This window comes from Copidosoma floridanum, unplaced genomic scaffold, assembly GCF_036245765.1.
Source record: "Copidosoma floridanum isolate Cflo_tuat_1 unplaced genomic scaffold, Cflo_Japanese_pri ptg000030l, whole genome shotgun sequence".
NCBI lineage: Eukaryota > Metazoa > Arthropoda > Insecta > Hymenoptera > Encyrtidae > Copidosoma > Copidosoma floridanum.
The window spans coordinates 9652390-9669192 of NW_028321907.1; the positions used below are offsets into that span (position 1 = coordinate 9652390).

The window sequence follows — 16803 nt, forward strand, 5'->3', positions numbered from 1 at the left end:
TGACACCTGATAAATTTCTATTGTAATTTCTGTTTAGTGACTAATAAGCGTAGTAATTATGATTAAAAGTATGATAACATCAAGAATTCCGAAGAAAAGCTAGCTAAAAATTTTGTGAGCTTATTATACACGAGAAAAAAGGCGCACCTAAATCATAAACTCTTTTCTTTTTCCTGTACGGCAAAAAAGAGAAAGCAACAAAAGAAAAGGATAACCAAAAGAGATAGAGCAGAAAATAGAGGAAGAGAGAGAGAAAGAAGGATCGTTAAGAGAAAACGATGCAAGAAACGCGCAACGACAGGAAAGAGACGAGAAGGAGATAAAGCGCGCTCAAGCACAGATGGAAGCGTGTATAGGTACGCATAACTGTTCGGGAGTAAGAGAGAGAGGGAAGAAAACGCGAGCACAGCAAGAAAAGCCTCGTTGTATGGGAAAGTGAGAAAAACAAATGGAGGAGGTGGAGGTGAGGCCGTGGAAGAAGAAGAGAGAAAGACGCAGCTATAGCTATCTTTCGCGTGCGTATATATACATGTATTCGCGAGCATACAGGGGGGAGGCTGGCACTGTTGTTCGATTCAGGTCGTGCAACGCCGGCGAATACGAACGGCCGAATTATGAAAATGACTCCGCGCCGTGTGACGCGCCGCGCATCCACCCTCGCTCTCGCCTACCTCCCGGAGATAGCCTTTCCAGCAATAAACATACACCCCTCCCTCCGAAGCTCTCTTCTCGACCTATCTTCTATACACGTATACCTACCCTTCCCCCCCCCTCTTCTGTAGCCAGTTAAGGGCTGCTGTGTGCTTGCTATACATACATGTACACATACCGAATTCCGAAGCTTCGTCAGCGTGAGCTAGGACAAAAAAAAACATGTCCTTCCTGCCTCGCTAGACAAACTAAAAAAATTGCGGAAAACTTTCTGGAGATCAGCTTCGGTGGAGATGATGAGCTCCTTCAGGTGCTTAAGTGTGCACTGACAGAAAAAATTTTTTTCCAACTATATTTTACTTGTACAGTAGAGACACAATCATTGGAAAAAAAAAAGTTGACTTAGGGTGTTTATTCTTTTCAACTCTTGCGTGAAAATACTATCATCACTTTCCACCGTGTACATAGAGGGCAAACTCTTTAAAATATCTTAGTCTCGGAAGCTAATCCTTTCACCAGAAAATAGCCAAAAGTTTATTCGCTGAAACTGACTGAATGGGCAATATCTGAACAACTGGAACCTGAAATCAATTTTTTCAAATATAAAAAGACCAATGTCTTCTTTCTTGTTTTGACAAAGCTTACAAGCTTCATCTCTTGTGAATGCAATAGCCATATTTACATGGATATGAGGAGGTTAGAGAGGGACCAGACTTTTTAAGTTACTCCATGTCATCGAGACCATAATTTTGATGCTTTGGATGAGATGTTTTAAGTTTATCTTCAGTAGTCTCACTTCGTGCAGTACCAAGCGAACAACATTCTATGCCCAAGAGCAAGAGTCTATGCCCTAAAAACTCCAGGTCCATTACGACCCTCCCCGCGACAATAGCCCGCTGCTCGTCTTCTCTGCTCGTTCCCATCGAAATTCCCAGCACACTTAATTCCTCGCGTCCTTGCACTCGATCAGCACTTAAAACTCCGAAACTCGGCTCTTGTCCTTCGCGACAACGACTACTAGTAGGACGATGTCGAGATTGCCCATAGCGGAGGAGCGAAAAAGAAAAGGCGCGCCAGGGCGAAAGATCGAGGGGTCGCGATGGAAATTTACGAGATACAAGTGGCGCTGGACAGTTATTTTCACGCGCAGCCGTGTGTGCGTGGGTGAGCTACTGATGTGCCCAAGCCACCGATAGCGTTGCTCGCTCTCAGCTTTTAGGGCAATAGGTCGTACTTGTACGCGCTCCGAAGATGTATACGTTTGTACAGCTGAGTTTTTTTTTTTTCTTCTTCTTCTTCCCAAGGCAAGAAGGACGAAGGGGGAATTGAATTATAGTATGGCCGCTGGTTTTATTTGTTCGATGCTTCAGCTGGGATTTCTGGCCGAGCTTTTCGCTCGGAGCTTTTGTTGTACGTTTATGGATGAGCGCTTATTTAGGACAGATAATAAGAGTGCATTTTTCGATAAAAGTGTTTTAGTGTCAAGGTTTTGCCCGAAGATGTTTGCTTTCGACGTCCGCGTGAAGATAGCTATTTGGGGAGGGAAATACAAATATGGATCAAAAAAAGCCGCAATTTTATTTAACGGTTATTACCTCTTGATTTTTGTTTGCGAAGGTTGTTCAAAATAACCACTAAACCTAACTGTTTTCCTAGTACGAATGGAATAAGATACATAAAAGTAATTACATCCAATAAATTTTACTGAGGCTAAGGTTTAAACACTACAAGTAAACACGTTTGATTCATCAGAAGTCTTCAATGTTTATCTTACATTTGACTTTACACAATTTATGTATCTACTGAAATCTTAGTGCAGTAACTGTCTTAAAGTCTACTATTAGTCCTGTCATACGAATAGCACAGCAGCAGCAGACAACGAGATGGATTGAAAACATGAAAAACAAATCTCAATATATGGTATGAATATCTATACCTGAAAAACAAAAACTCATCACCTATACGCTTAAAGTTTATAACCATATGCATAACTAATAGCTGGAGCATCGAAAGCGTCAATATATGGCAAAACTGTCTCCAATCTGATACGTCACACAAATTGCAACTCGTAAGTAAGAGCTACAAGAGTGTTATTTATGATATAATTTCATAATAAATTGTTATTTCGTATAAAATTTTAGCACATAATGTACTTGTTCGAGTTAAATAAACAATGTAATCGTGCTTGTATAGAGTTCCTCTTCAGAGCTTTGAAAGTGTTGTCTTTTTCATTCAACGTACCGTAAAGATTTTAATTAAAGATTAATTTAAAAAATGTCAAATCACATGGGTGTTTTGAGTAAGTCATTGCAGGTAACCACTTTTAAATGCCTATAGTTTCCAGGAGATACATAATGAAAAAATAATGAAAAAAATTTGAACAAAGACAGCTACGAAACAATCGTTATTCTGATCAACCTGGTAGCCATCAACAAATGAAACGACAGGATACTGTAGACCACTTAAAGCTTCAGCAATGTTAGCAAAACAAAAACCTTTTTCGTATTGTATTCAGAAAACGAGATCCTCTTTAGTCCTGATTAATTGATTGATCTATTTCGGTCGATCCGCACCAGAGCATTAAATATCTGATGGACTGTTGCTTTTCTCACTGCTGCAGGGGTGGCAAGAACACACATAGCTCTCATAAATACATCCATCCGTCCATCTATCCATCTATCTTTATCCACGTGGAACTGTAATGATTGACGGACAGCTGCAGCGCCATTAGAAGGCTTAGGCTGCGTGACTGCATGACTGACGGAGAAGGGGTTGGGGTCAGTTCTGGAGTTGCAGCCAAAGGGTGGTATATTGACGGATGGATCTGCAATGGCTAGCCAACCAGTCAATGCGCAGTCCTCTCGCGAGATTCGTCACATCACCCGGATAGACAGGAAATACGTCAAACCCGTGCTGTCGCGTCTGTACTACGCGTATACATGTAAATGCGTGCACATACACGGGGTGGAGGGTGTACGTATACTATCACTGGATATAATCCATGGAAGCGCCACCGCCTTCCATCCTCGTCGGCAGTGATTCGACGGCTTATGGATGTATCTGGCTGGCAATGGCGATGTAATTACTTTTTATGAGGCTACTTGAAATCGGAAAAGCAATAAGTATTGTACGAGCATAGCTGTAAAACAACCAAACTACTCGAATTGCTTAGATAATTACGTTATAATGGAATAATTTTGTCAGTAACATGAGAATGAAAAAAAAGAAAAAAGATCCATAGTACAAGGAAGTATGATCAAAGTAAGGAGCAATAACACAGTGGACACGGTGGATATGTAATGCATATACCAAATTTTTAAAACGATTAAAAATCCAGTGAAATAAAGATTGTAATAAGCGGTATTGTGTGTTTATATGTATGTGAGAGAGAGAGAGAGAGAGAGAGAGAGAGAGAAAAGCAAGGGGTCGTATTGTGTCCCCAGTCGTTACTCTACATCTCCCTGCTGCTCCCTTCCCCCTGCCTCGCACCCCTCCCTGCTCCTCTCTTCATCGACCCACCCTGTCTTTCAAATGGCTTTTGCGCGGCGCTAATACCCACCTATTTATCCCTTTCATCGTAATTTCCGATGCGCCGAGGGCGCAATTTCCAGCGATAATCGCCAGCGAGAGATACGATAAGCGTGCTCTGATACAGCGCACTCGGGAGAGGCTGCCGCGTTGCACCTCGCACCACGTATGTCCCACGCTACATGGCAGTCAATGAAAAAAGCAATGCTCGCCACACGGTCCGATCTCCATACCCTCTCGATCCCGCAAATCCGCGTAATGTGTGCTCTTTTTAATTGTTTTTTACCTCTTTTCTACCAACTCTGGCAATTCAGTTCACTGATTTACACGGGTGGACAAATTCGATGGTGCTTCAGCTAGACAATCACAGCAAAAGACTTAGAAATGGTTTTAATTGGATACATAGGAATACTGAGATCTAGAAATTGTGGGATATAAATAAATTAAATTTGTTTTATAACCATTTGGATACATCAAGACGAGGACTTGTGTTTAAAACAAACAATACAAGTGACTTGCAAATTTAATACAATATTTTTTAATTTTTGTTTATTCTACTGTTTGTGGTCACTATAACATTTGAAATACAATCATGTTTAATAATGGTAACAATACGCATAATTTTTGTACCACAATATTTTTTCAACTTATTATTTTCTCAAACTTTAAAATGACAATAAACTGATGATGCTGTTATGGGAAAAAGTACTGTTACTTAAAACTATGATAATCAGCAAGCATGCAATGAAACTGTACAGTTGTAGAAAAAGATAGAACAAGAACTTCGGCTGCGTAAAGTTACCACAAAATCGATCAATATCTGCATTCGTCGACAATAAAAACGAGTATTATTACATTCGTGCTGCGGCGTGAAACCGTGATCGATGTCTGTGCTATAAATCCTATGTCCATCGCCCCGAAAGGAAGAAGAAAAAAATTTTTTTTCCACCTAGTCCAGTGGTGGTTATCGCGTGACAACCAGAACTCACATTTCCAGGTCCACACGCACTCCCATTCATCCGTCCACCCGTCCGATCTCGTAAATCCTTTTTTTCGCCTCCACGGCAAAAACGTCGTGCACATGATGGACAAGTTTCATACGTTAATTGCCGATCCCGGTTGCACGTTTTTTTTAACACCAACTCAACAGGTGTTGCTGCCGAGCGATTCGCGGACGAGCAACTTTTATTTTTCCCCAGATCGAGGCTCGCCCCCCCCTCCAAAAAAAGTGAACGCGAGAGAAGAAGAGAGAGAAAGAGAGAACGCGAACAAGTCCGGGTCTATTAGTTGGCTCACCGGAAAAAGCCACCCCCGAGAACAGCAGCAGCTCGACCGGCCAGGCCGCTCTTTCTTTTTGCCGTTTTAGCGGCTGGTGTCACCCGATTTTTTTCGTTTTCACGCCCTTTGTTTGTTCTTCTCTTCCTTTCGCTTGTAAACCGTTTTACGCTTTGTGTTTTCACTCTCTCTTTTTCTTTTCGCTGTTTTCGTGCATTTACGCTTTTTTATCTCGCGAAACGCAGGGAACTCCGCTCCGACAGCCCCGAATCAAGGGCTGACGGGCAAGCTGTGCTCTTTTCGCCGCTTTTGTTTTGACCTCGTGTTCGTCCACCTCACTTCTGCACGTCAGCAAAGTGTGCAAACTGCAGAGTGATGTATACCTGAAAACCGTACGTTTTAATTTCAATCTGGCTTTCCCTATTTTTCTGCCCACTTTTCTCTTTAATCCTTTTTTACGTGGGTTTGTTTGTTTTTCTGGAACTAACACCAAAAAAGCTGTATTGGAAGCACTTGTCGTTGATTAAAAATTTTTGAAACCTTGTATAGACCTTACACCCACAGAAGTCTTGGAAAGTCCAGGTGGGTCTGGGGATCTGCTTGGAGAGGGGTGGCTCACATTTTTTATTTTATTTTATTTATAATGACTACGTATTTGATCATTTGTACGTATTAAGAAAATTCATTTGATAAGGGCTTTGCTGCTTAAAACTTTATTGAAATAATTGACCACAACGGCGTTTTGACAATGTAATAGATAGTCCTTATCATGTTTTATAAAAAAATATACATTCAACAGTACATAATATTTCATGTTAACAAGTAAATGAGAATACAACAGACAAGTATACAAGTATGTATTAAACGCAACTTATAAATTAGCTAAGAATTATGTCAAAAAGTCATAGACTTCATTATGAAATTAATTTGCTCTAGGCTACGAGGACAGTAATTACCAAAGTCAAACAAGCTAGATAAGTACATACGAATCCTTAGAAATTTATACCTACACATGTATTAAAAACAAAGAGTTTTAGATGTATTTTCAAATTTGCATGTGAGAAAGCTGTGAATCAATTAGTTAAACTATAATAATTTCATTGAAAACTGTACTTTTAGTCATATTTGTAATTGTATTAAATTTACAATATTATATTTGTTCGTATTTTATAACTGTATGTAATATTTTACAATTTTATTAAATTTTGACCTGTCTGTAAGAGTATTTACACAATTTTGTTTTTTTTTTTTCGATTAATTTGAAAACTTATCCTCTATGAATAGAATTTTCTGTATTGCCTGAAAATACATTTATTTAAATAATTTTAGTGCGTTTATAGGTACATTTTATATTAAATAACGTTAATTTTAAAATAAATTATTCACCTTATCGCATTTATTATTTATTTGCACAGAAAGTATAAAACCTACAACGCGCTCCCATCATTCGTTAGGAGCGATTATCAAAAAGAGAGCCGTGCGTAAATAACGTCATTATTCACAAAAGAAAATAAATTTTCGGAATGTCCGTGCCACGTCGAGTATTGAATGCTGCGCCGATAATGTTTCGAATTTTCATCCACGTACACGCGTAACGATCGTCGGACGCGCTCCCCGTTTTGACATATCATTGATGAATTTCACGTCATTATACGACCAGCACGAAATTTATTATCGTCGTTACCGTATGAACATGCAGAGCAAACAATATAAAAGTAATTTCGGAGGGACGCGATTGCGGGCCACAAATGTATCTCACGTGTCGCGCCCATCCACACGTGTGAGCCCAGCGTCCGCAGTTGTTTCCAATTTCGAGCAAAAACTCCCGAGCCCCGGAAAATCCAACTTATTATGCATCACCCCGAAAATTCTTCAAATTGAAAACCTCGTCGTTCACGATACTTCCGAATTGATTTTTATTTCCGCGCTCTCCGCGCATCGTAAAATGTAATTTTTCGTGCTTTTTGCGGGTCCAACCACGCTCACCTGCAATCACGCGCGTGTAAATTCAATGGAGCGTCACCGGAGGAACGGAGGGGCGTATAGGTCCTCTCGTTAAAATCGATGAATTACGAGACAACGCATTAGCGCAGTCCACACGATGCTAATCAGCGATATTTCCGTGCGATAAATAAAGTTCTCCTTTCTCTCGCGCCCGTGTGCCCGCACAGGGGGATGGTTGTACAGAGTGTTGTAACGCACACGTGGTGCATAATGCGGAAAGAGCACCGCGATGATGTCGAATTTTGCGGCTCCCCATAAATCCGAACTATATACTTTCGTTAAATCCCACGAAAACTATAAAACGCTCCCAAAAAGCCTCCGTCTCTCTTTTGAATTATCGTCGGGGGAGAGTTGCCCGGGGGGTCCGCGGGGAGGTATCCTGCCTATAATCATTTCCACCGAGCGAACGCGCTACGGTTAATGTTTTTATTGATAAATTAAAAGTTAGTGCTCGGGTTGCGTTATGCTCGATAATCAAGGGAAGGATGGGAGCGTTGGTTTTAACGAGCCACCCCTACGTGGGTAATGTTGCGTTTCGGTATTTTTGGAATCCGATTGATCATTATGTTAATGTCCGTGCATTCATGGAGTTTTTTTTTTATTATTGATTTTTGAACTTCTGTGCTCGAAACAAACTGCGATCATCCATTCAATCATTGTTACTGTTTCGCGTAATTATTGCTGCTTTTGCTTGATAATGTGTTCCGTTTCTGTTGGGTTGGCTCATCAGTAACCAAATTTTTTGCGAATGAAAAATTAATAGGACCGTACAAAGTGTCACGAATTATTGACTTTTAACAACAAACATTAGTAGTCTTTGTTTTTTTGAGTAAAGAAGCTAATTTTCTTTTTTTCATTATTTTTTTACATAAAAAAATTAAAAAAGTGATTTTTAATCATATCAATCTGTTCATATAGCCTGTAAGATTTTAATGTAATAAGAGATCAATGAAATTTGGTCTAGGAGTGTATAGTTGAAGATGTGAGGTATTAATTAACATAAAAGTACATGGACTAGATTTTTTTGGTTAGACTATTTCCAACTGAAACAACAAAAATACTTTACATAAATTAAGTGACGACAATCAAGCAGACAAAAGAATGTAGGAGAGACTTTCCAGGCATTTGGAGTTACATAAAGTCTTTGAGAGTCTCTAAAAGTTTACGAAAAACTTTGAAAGGTCACTGAAAGTTTTTAAATATTTTTAAAGGTTGCAAGTCGCGAAAGTACAAATGTAAATTGTGCTGAAGTAAATAATTCTAAACTGAAGTTCTAAGATTGTAGTGACTGTGATAAGATAAAACTCGTTTCCGCTTTGGATTGAGCAGTATAAAAAAAAGTAAAATAAAAAAATTAACATGAATTATCTTCAGCTACGAAGTTCATCTCATAAAGTGGAGGATAGGAATCAATAAATAAATACTTGATAACGAACAATGAAGATAACATAAATAAAAATGAAAAAAAAGGATGACACGATTTTTCAGTACCTTCAATTGTCGTATAGTCTTTTTTATCATCTCTATAGATATCCGTCTAGCGCAATAATGGCCCTTTTTTCCGTCTGCATAGCTAATAGACAAGTTACAGTGCTGCAAAAGGTACAGATTCATATTCTTTCATCATAATGCACCTTCGTTTAAAATAGCCGGATACGTCTATTCACTCGAAAGAAATCAGCTATCTTTAAAGAACCATAACATAATACATCTCTAATAAAAGCAGTACTCCGAATGGGTACATTACAAGCCACTATATTACCAATCGTTTTATACGACCCGTTAAGACACTTCCTGGGCACTTCTCGACATCCCCCAGCCGATACCATTATACATGAGCTCATTCTCTACCATCCAGAGACACATTGATCGCGGATCTATATTGGAAAGGCCCACCCGCGTCATTGCGAACGATTCATACACCAACGTAGGTACGAGTCAACGGAATACGTGACAACAATGGGTCTTGAAATACTTGTCAGGTCATCGTCTTTGCAACGTGACAGTTGGTTACGTCTTTCGTGCTTGCCTTTGCGCGACAAGGAGCTTGTATTAGCTCTTCTCTATTTTCTTTATCCGCGATCTACAGGTGAAACATGCAATAATGCACTTATCTTCCAACTGATTTTATTCGTTTTAATTTGTGACGAATAAAAATTTCTAAAGAATAATGAAAATTTAATTTCAACAGTCCATTCTCTATATATTTATATACACTGTTACCGATAAGAACGCCTGCAAATTCGACAAATTTCCTCCATACGGTCGTGTATTTTGATATTGGCATTAAATAAATTCCGATATCTACCCACATGCATATCATGTTTTGACGTTTGACAAATGTTCATCACGCCATGCCCATACCGTGAATACAAAAACGAAACAAAGAAGCTCAAAGTGCGTGTTTATCAAAGCCAACTTGCGTGCGTGTGTGTATAGAGACACGCGAATGATGAGCTCGTAAAAACGGCCCGCATTATTGTTATCTCGCTTTATTGTACGATGAATATGTAATAATTAACATGGAGGGGACTGTAAAAGTACTTACGCCTGACAAAATAATAAAGTGCCCCTAGAAAATCATCTTGATTAATGAAAGGTGTAGCATTAAAAACAAGCGTCGAATTGCGAACGAGCGAAATAGCCTCTGATTGTTTGCCCGTCAATAGCTATTCGGAACTAATTGTGAGTGCTTGCGTGTGTTCATCGTCCTTTTTCTCGTCACTGTCTCCCATTGATTGTTTTCTCCCTCCAATGAGATAAAACGCGTACATTGATTAGCCTCAGTCGAAAGATTACAAGCTCACGGGCATCACATCTGTATATATATGCGCATCTTTGCAGTGGTGGTAATGACGACGCTACGATGACTCGAAAATTTGTAATAACTCGGCGGACTGATTTAGGAGCGAGAGATGAGATGAGATGAGGAACGATGTATACACGCCATTGATGTTGCCGCGCTTGCGAGCTAAGATGATGATGATGCTCTATTGGCATTTTTGTTAGTTTACTATATTTATTGTGTATCGATTGTTTGAAGAAAAAGTCTGTTGATGTCTGTGTATAGTTGAACGTTAATATGAATTAGTGAGAGATACATTTAAAAACGTTTTCATTATTATTTGATATGTTAACAAATGCTAATTGAAAGAGTTTAGTTGGTATAGCATTAGTGGACAATTTGGTATGATATACATTTGGTGTCATAAAAACAACAACGTGTACATCACGTTGGAACATGCATTCTTATCAGGATTAGCAGATATGGGTGTAATTTATGGTATTATTTTATTTTACGTATTTAAAGACACATCTTTCTATTTAAACGCACGAGAAATATTTTAAAGTTTAAAGTCTCAACATGATTATAATAATTATTTCACCCGCAATGTCACAGAAAACGTATTACTGTTTTATAATCAAGGCGGAGGATTTTTCTTCTCTGAGAAAATCATAAATTATGTTCAACGATTGTGGTCATAAACACAGAAATTTTCAATCGTCAGAAAGACGAATAGTAAAGTTTGTGTCGTATAAAAGGACTAATGTATGTGAATTAGGTCGTTCTAAAAACATGATACGTAATAATATATTTACATAAGAAAGAAGAATAGTTTCCCTGTGTAATTTATTTTTTTTTAGAAAGATTAAATTAATGACTTTGACAAAGTTGCAACGTCGTATCCGACGTACGTTGTTTGTCTTTGTCTCTGTTTTTTTGATAAACGAGTCATGTCGTCTTTTTTTTCAAATAATTAACTAATTTTTACAAAAAATAGTGCAGTATGGTTTTTCAGCTGATTACCAATGACCTTGACTACAACAATTACTACTTTACCAATTATTTTCGTATCTTTATGATTGCGTAGCTTTTCTGGTTCATGAGCGAGTGCAACATGTATCGTACTTATAGCAGTTCATGAGAGTGACCTGCAATCTATGGAAAAGTCGCGAGTGAATGCCGAACAAAAAATAAATACTATAGATATTATTGTTTTGTCAAAATTTATAACAAAAAAAATTTTTTTTTAATTTCAGCTTTACATCCGTCGGAAAGTGCGAGCGATAATTCGATTAGACCAAAGCAAAGGTATTTATCATAAAATATTACTTTTATTATTTTACACACTTTAGTACTAAAAATACAAACCACCCATAACTTCATGATCCTGAAAATTCATAAAAAATTTAAATCTTCTTTGACAGTACACATTCTTTGAAATGTAATATTTTATAAATCTTTAAGGTAGTGATAGGCACATATTAAGTTTCCCACAAATATTTAGAAATACAATAGTCTTAAATTTTAGTTTATTTTGTTACTTTAGCGGTGATAATTTCATTTTAAAGTCATTTATTCTAATACAAGAATGAAGTAATTAGAATCTTTCAATTTTTGTAGAATCTTTCAACATTTATAAACGTAGAATTAATTAAATGTAAGTTTTTGCTGCGAATGGTAAAAATCATTGCTACTACATAATGAAAAACTGACTCAATCAGAAATTTTTTCTATATTATCCATACTCAAAAATAAAAAATTATACACATACGAATACATCTTGAAAATGGTGTAATCTAAAGTTTTAGTTCTATTGCAGTATAGTATATCTTTAAGCTCACATTTTCTCCACAATTGAACAAAATCTTGAAAAAATAATTTTTTTTTTTAAAACCATTATTAATTAATAGGATAATTAAACAGTGGTTCCTATTTTAATTCAAGCCTACACTAATAAACTAAGTCTATATAATCTTGGTTGTCTCAAAATTTCATAATTTTGATCAAATTAAAAATCTTATCAAAAATTTTACAACAAAAATGATAAAAACATACTTAATAAGATTACTCCAGCAGTGTTTTTTTTTACCATCAACTTCAACTGACAATAAATGCTAATAATATTATTCACTGGACCAAAGAACTGTGTCTCTCTAAGTCTTATTTTAAAAATTATGAAATTGATCGTCAATTGAGATCTTCAAAGATAATAAAAAATGAACATAACCGATGTCAAGCCCGTAGAATGGTTTTACGAAACTACAGGGCAGTCGCAAACGATTGTTAAAACAAAGTTGGCTCAGCCCAGTTTTTGCGAGATCTGCACGACTCAGGTACACACGTACACACGTAGGATACTTGTAGTCGCTATAGCGAAAACAGTAAAGTGTCGTTGGGCGCGCGAAGGAGAGTGGGCGCCTGCTGCTGCAGCCATACTATCACTGCTGGTGCGCGCTCGAGAGAGATTGGATCCCGGAAATGAGACAAACCGATGGTTTTCCTCCTCGTCTCTGCTACCTACATTCCCTCTCTCTCTCTCTCTCTCTCTCTCTCTCTCTCTCTTTCTCTAGACGATGGAAATACGTATACGTTGGGCTCGATGGGGCAACGCTATCGTGTATCTGTTCTCCATCTCTTGCCTCCTCGTGCTTATTACTGTCCTTATACCTCCTTCTCCGTTTCTCCTCTTATTTCTTTCTTCCACCATTCGTTCTCTCTCCCTCTCTCTCCTTCTCTATTTGCTTACGAGTTTACTTTTGCTACTGCTGTTGCTGCTACTATAGTTTTTCCGTTTATCGCTTTTCGTTCTCTATACCATGTCTCTACAATTTATTTTCGAGTTTACTCCATTTTTTTTTCTTTTTCAAGCATATTACACATGACTTTTGTAATTTTAGACTCTTTTGTGGTAATTGGAATTTGCTTGGGAGGTCGACATGTTGAAAATATTATACGAAATTATTATCCATAAGCAGCAAAAAAAAAAAAAAAAAAAAAAGATTGAAGTCTCTCCATTGAATCCCTTAATTACGACAGTTTCCACCCTAAAACGCACGCATAGACACATGGATGCACACATACCTTTATTCTACCCTGTCTGCCGTTCTCTTCTCCCTCCCCTTTCTTATTGCTATATTTCTGTATTACTGACTCTCCTCAATTTCATTATTTCTTCCGTGCAATAGCTTTTTCTCTCTCTTCCTCCCTTATCCCGCGACATTTTCTTCTCTCTTGTACACGTGAGAGACTGCCGTGGTAGTACAGCCCTTGAAATTATGACGTCTATCCGGAATCACGTTGACGTCGTATGGAGCCGCTCCTGGATATTTCCGTGGAGAACAAACGAGGCGGAGAGAAAGCCTCGCCGTTCGGCCGAAGGGAAGGAAAGAAGGAGGAAAGATAGAGAGAGAGAGAGAGAGAGAAAGGGAGCTTGTGCTGTGTGTGTAAATCGTTGTTATATTCTTCCGAAAAAGCAGATGAGGTACGCATAGACTCTCGGAGCCAGCCGTGCCCGCTTGCCACGAGAGGCGGGTCGGAAGAAGGGCAGGGGGGGGTTATACGATACGATAATTGACTTTGGAAAATGGAAGTCCGCGAAATTGGAACGTGGAAATACTGGCAGGGCTGCGCTGGCTCTCCTCTTTTCTCTCTGTACACCGATGCCACTCTCTCGAATACCACTTCTATAGCTTCCTTCTTTCTCTACAGGTCGGCGTGTATATGGTTACCGTGGGCCTTAGCCGTCCAGCCGAAATTACGAGTTAATAAAGGACGATCTTTTTTACGAGGCCCGGCTTGCACCGCTATACCCCGGGCTTCAACGTGTTCCCGAGATTTGCAACGCGAAATTATCTTATGACCGCGGCAACCACCACCACTGTACCACTGCCGAGGAATATCTCCGAGAGAGAAAGGGGAGAGATAAACGGGCGACGGCGTGTACGGATTCGCAATCGGCACGTGCTGCCGGCCTCCCTCTCTTTCACTCGAGTTATTAGCCATGGGTGCTTTTCCACGGGAGCGGCCCAACTCGCGGAGCTAATTGTTCGGCGGAATTTATCGGCTTTTCGCGCTTTATTTTCCCGCGTGCGGGGACGATGGCATTTTAATCGAAACTGCCCGTGGTTTAGGGGGACTTTGGTTTCGTTATTTTCCAAATGGACGGGGAATGCTTTGGCATTTAGCAATGAAGACTTTGATCGTGGGTGCGTGGCCTCTTCTTTGAGTATCACTTGTTGGATTTTTAATTATTGATACGTTCAAAAACATGACTTCAATTGAAGCGAAGATTAAAAATGCACATCTACACGAAGTGAACCATTTTCTTTTTACCAGTCAACTTATGAGTAATTTAGTTCTTTTCCGTTGTCCATTCATGTAAATTCGTAAAACTAATGCATATCCTCCATGGGATGCAAAATATTCCAAAAAAGCTTATCCTTGGCATCTCGAATTTCCAAACTCACCACTAGCAAAAGTCTTGGGCCACAAATATAGTATCATTCCGAGTGCACTCGTCACGCTTGATTCATCACACGGTAGCTTAAACAGGGCATTAGTCTCCAGCCAAGTCTAACATTATCAATCAGGCCCCCAAGCCAGCTGACGCGCGACACAAATAGAAGGACCGTATCCCACGGCGGATTATTTGCACGCCCAAATCAGTCACGCAGCAGCTTTTGCGCGAAAAAAACGAAAACTAGAATCACAGTCGGACAAGACGCGTCCCTTGGGTACGGCGCATCGGTGGCGTGACCGCCGTGGAAGTCAGCCTCGTTGGGATATTATGGATGCACGCGCGCGTATACGTGGGCGCAAAGTTCCTCCAGAGGAAATATGATGGATCTGGAGCCGTCGGCTTTTCGTCCCGTGGCGACCATCCGTCAAGTCCTTTTGCAAGTTGACGGGACAGGAACCGCTCCATCTCTCCCCCTCCCTCCCTTTTCTCTCTCGGCTCCTTTTCCCTTGACGGACTGCCTCTAGTGCCACACCGGTGTAGTGTCGAGCGAGGAGCCGCTACTGTTTCGCGCGACACGAATACCCGCGCCCGTGTGCATATGACGCGCTGCTTGACCTCTCGCGATTCATCTTGCCTTTATCTCTCGCGAGCTCATCCTGCGTGTGATTTGTCAGGACTCCTTGGAGGCCTTGCCATGGAGGTTAGTCTGCGCAGGAAAACACCAAGAGCTGAATCGAGACTATAATATCAGCTGCCTTCATTTCAGTATTTTCATTACTAAACTATTATGGGGATAACATACGAGTCAATAATAATTAACTACATAATTTTAAGCAATTTTCGTTTTTCTTAACAAAGTCCAACAAAAATTTATAAAATACTCACGACAAGAAGGAAATTGTCATGTGACTATTAACGCATCTACGTAGAACCTCGAGTCCATGGTTGCTTAAATAAAGCTCCATTCTGTTGAATTTTATTATATCTTTAAATGATAGGCTTGCACGATTTTTGTGTAAAAAAGACGTAACCCACAATGAAGTGACCAGAAGATCATCCATTAACCAATGCAGTAGCCAGACTGGCTAACCATACATTTACACGTAGTGAATGGTGGGTTTATGTAGAAGGAATGCATTTTTTTCCCGCAAACCGTTCGTCACGTGTACGTCACCCAAGTGACAAATGCAAGACATATACGCATCTGCATAAAGTACGGACTCGAGGCTCATTTTTTTTTTTCAGCCGATTAAGCGTCAAGATTTATGCCTCCACGAACTTTTGGCACTTAAGGAACGAACCGGAAAGAAATGAATAACGAATAAAAGAGACACTTCTGCGCAATATACGTTGTGCGAAAGGAGCGTCCAAAAGGGATTCGTGGACACCATCGCGGAGGACAACGGCAATGAGGGGGAGAAAAGGAGTGGGAAAAAAAGGCAACCATATCATATATGCTTTTGAGACAGTCAACGCGTGTTACGCTGCACCTCTGCACGCACACATGGTTGCAAGGGTAATATGTGGTCAGGCGGTCATTGTGTGTGGCCCTCCGCATTATGTGGGCGATGAGAAAGGCGTGTATATATGCACACAGGACTGAACTGCACGTAAGGACGTGCGTTGATAAATGGTAGGTGCGATCGGGCGTCGATGGATGTGCTGGGACAGAGAAAGGGGGCTGGAGTAGAGCTGTCGGCTACTGACTTTGCGAGGCCCGGTTCGACGACGACGACAACTCACCGACGTTACAAAGCCCGCGGTATACTGCTTCCTTGGCTTATATTGCAGCGGACGCCAGTGCCAAGGAGAGGTAAACATTTTCGGTGATTGATATATGCGCGTGGCGGTGCAACGGGTTGCCATTGCCACTACTGCTGTTGTTGTTGTTGTTGTGAGGATGGATTTTGAGAGGTCTCTTGTGTTTGAGCTAGCTGGTGATGAATGAGACGCCTTGAGTCTCTCTCGTGCGATTGTTGCTTTGCACTGATGAATTGTATGAAAGTTTGAAAGGTGTTGGATTTTGAGCAATGTCCTTGGCTGGGAGTGTTAAGATATCTCCAAGATATGTACGTTGTGTGAAATATAGTTTTGTTTCTTG

General features: G+C 39.8%; 1 long non-coding RNA gene across 1 annotated transcript in view; it reads left to right on the plus strand.

Moving 5' to 3' along the window:
- The window catches only part of LOC149373467 (uncharacterized), a 101586-nt gene that overhangs the window by 42671 nt on the left and 42112 nt on the right, over positions 1–16803 (plus strand). Inside the window, exon 2 of the long non-coding RNA XR_016293370.1 lies at positions 11500–11551. This is a non-coding gene — a long non-coding RNA (uncharacterized LOC149373467). The remainder of the gene's footprint in view (positions 1–11499; positions 11552–16803) is intronic.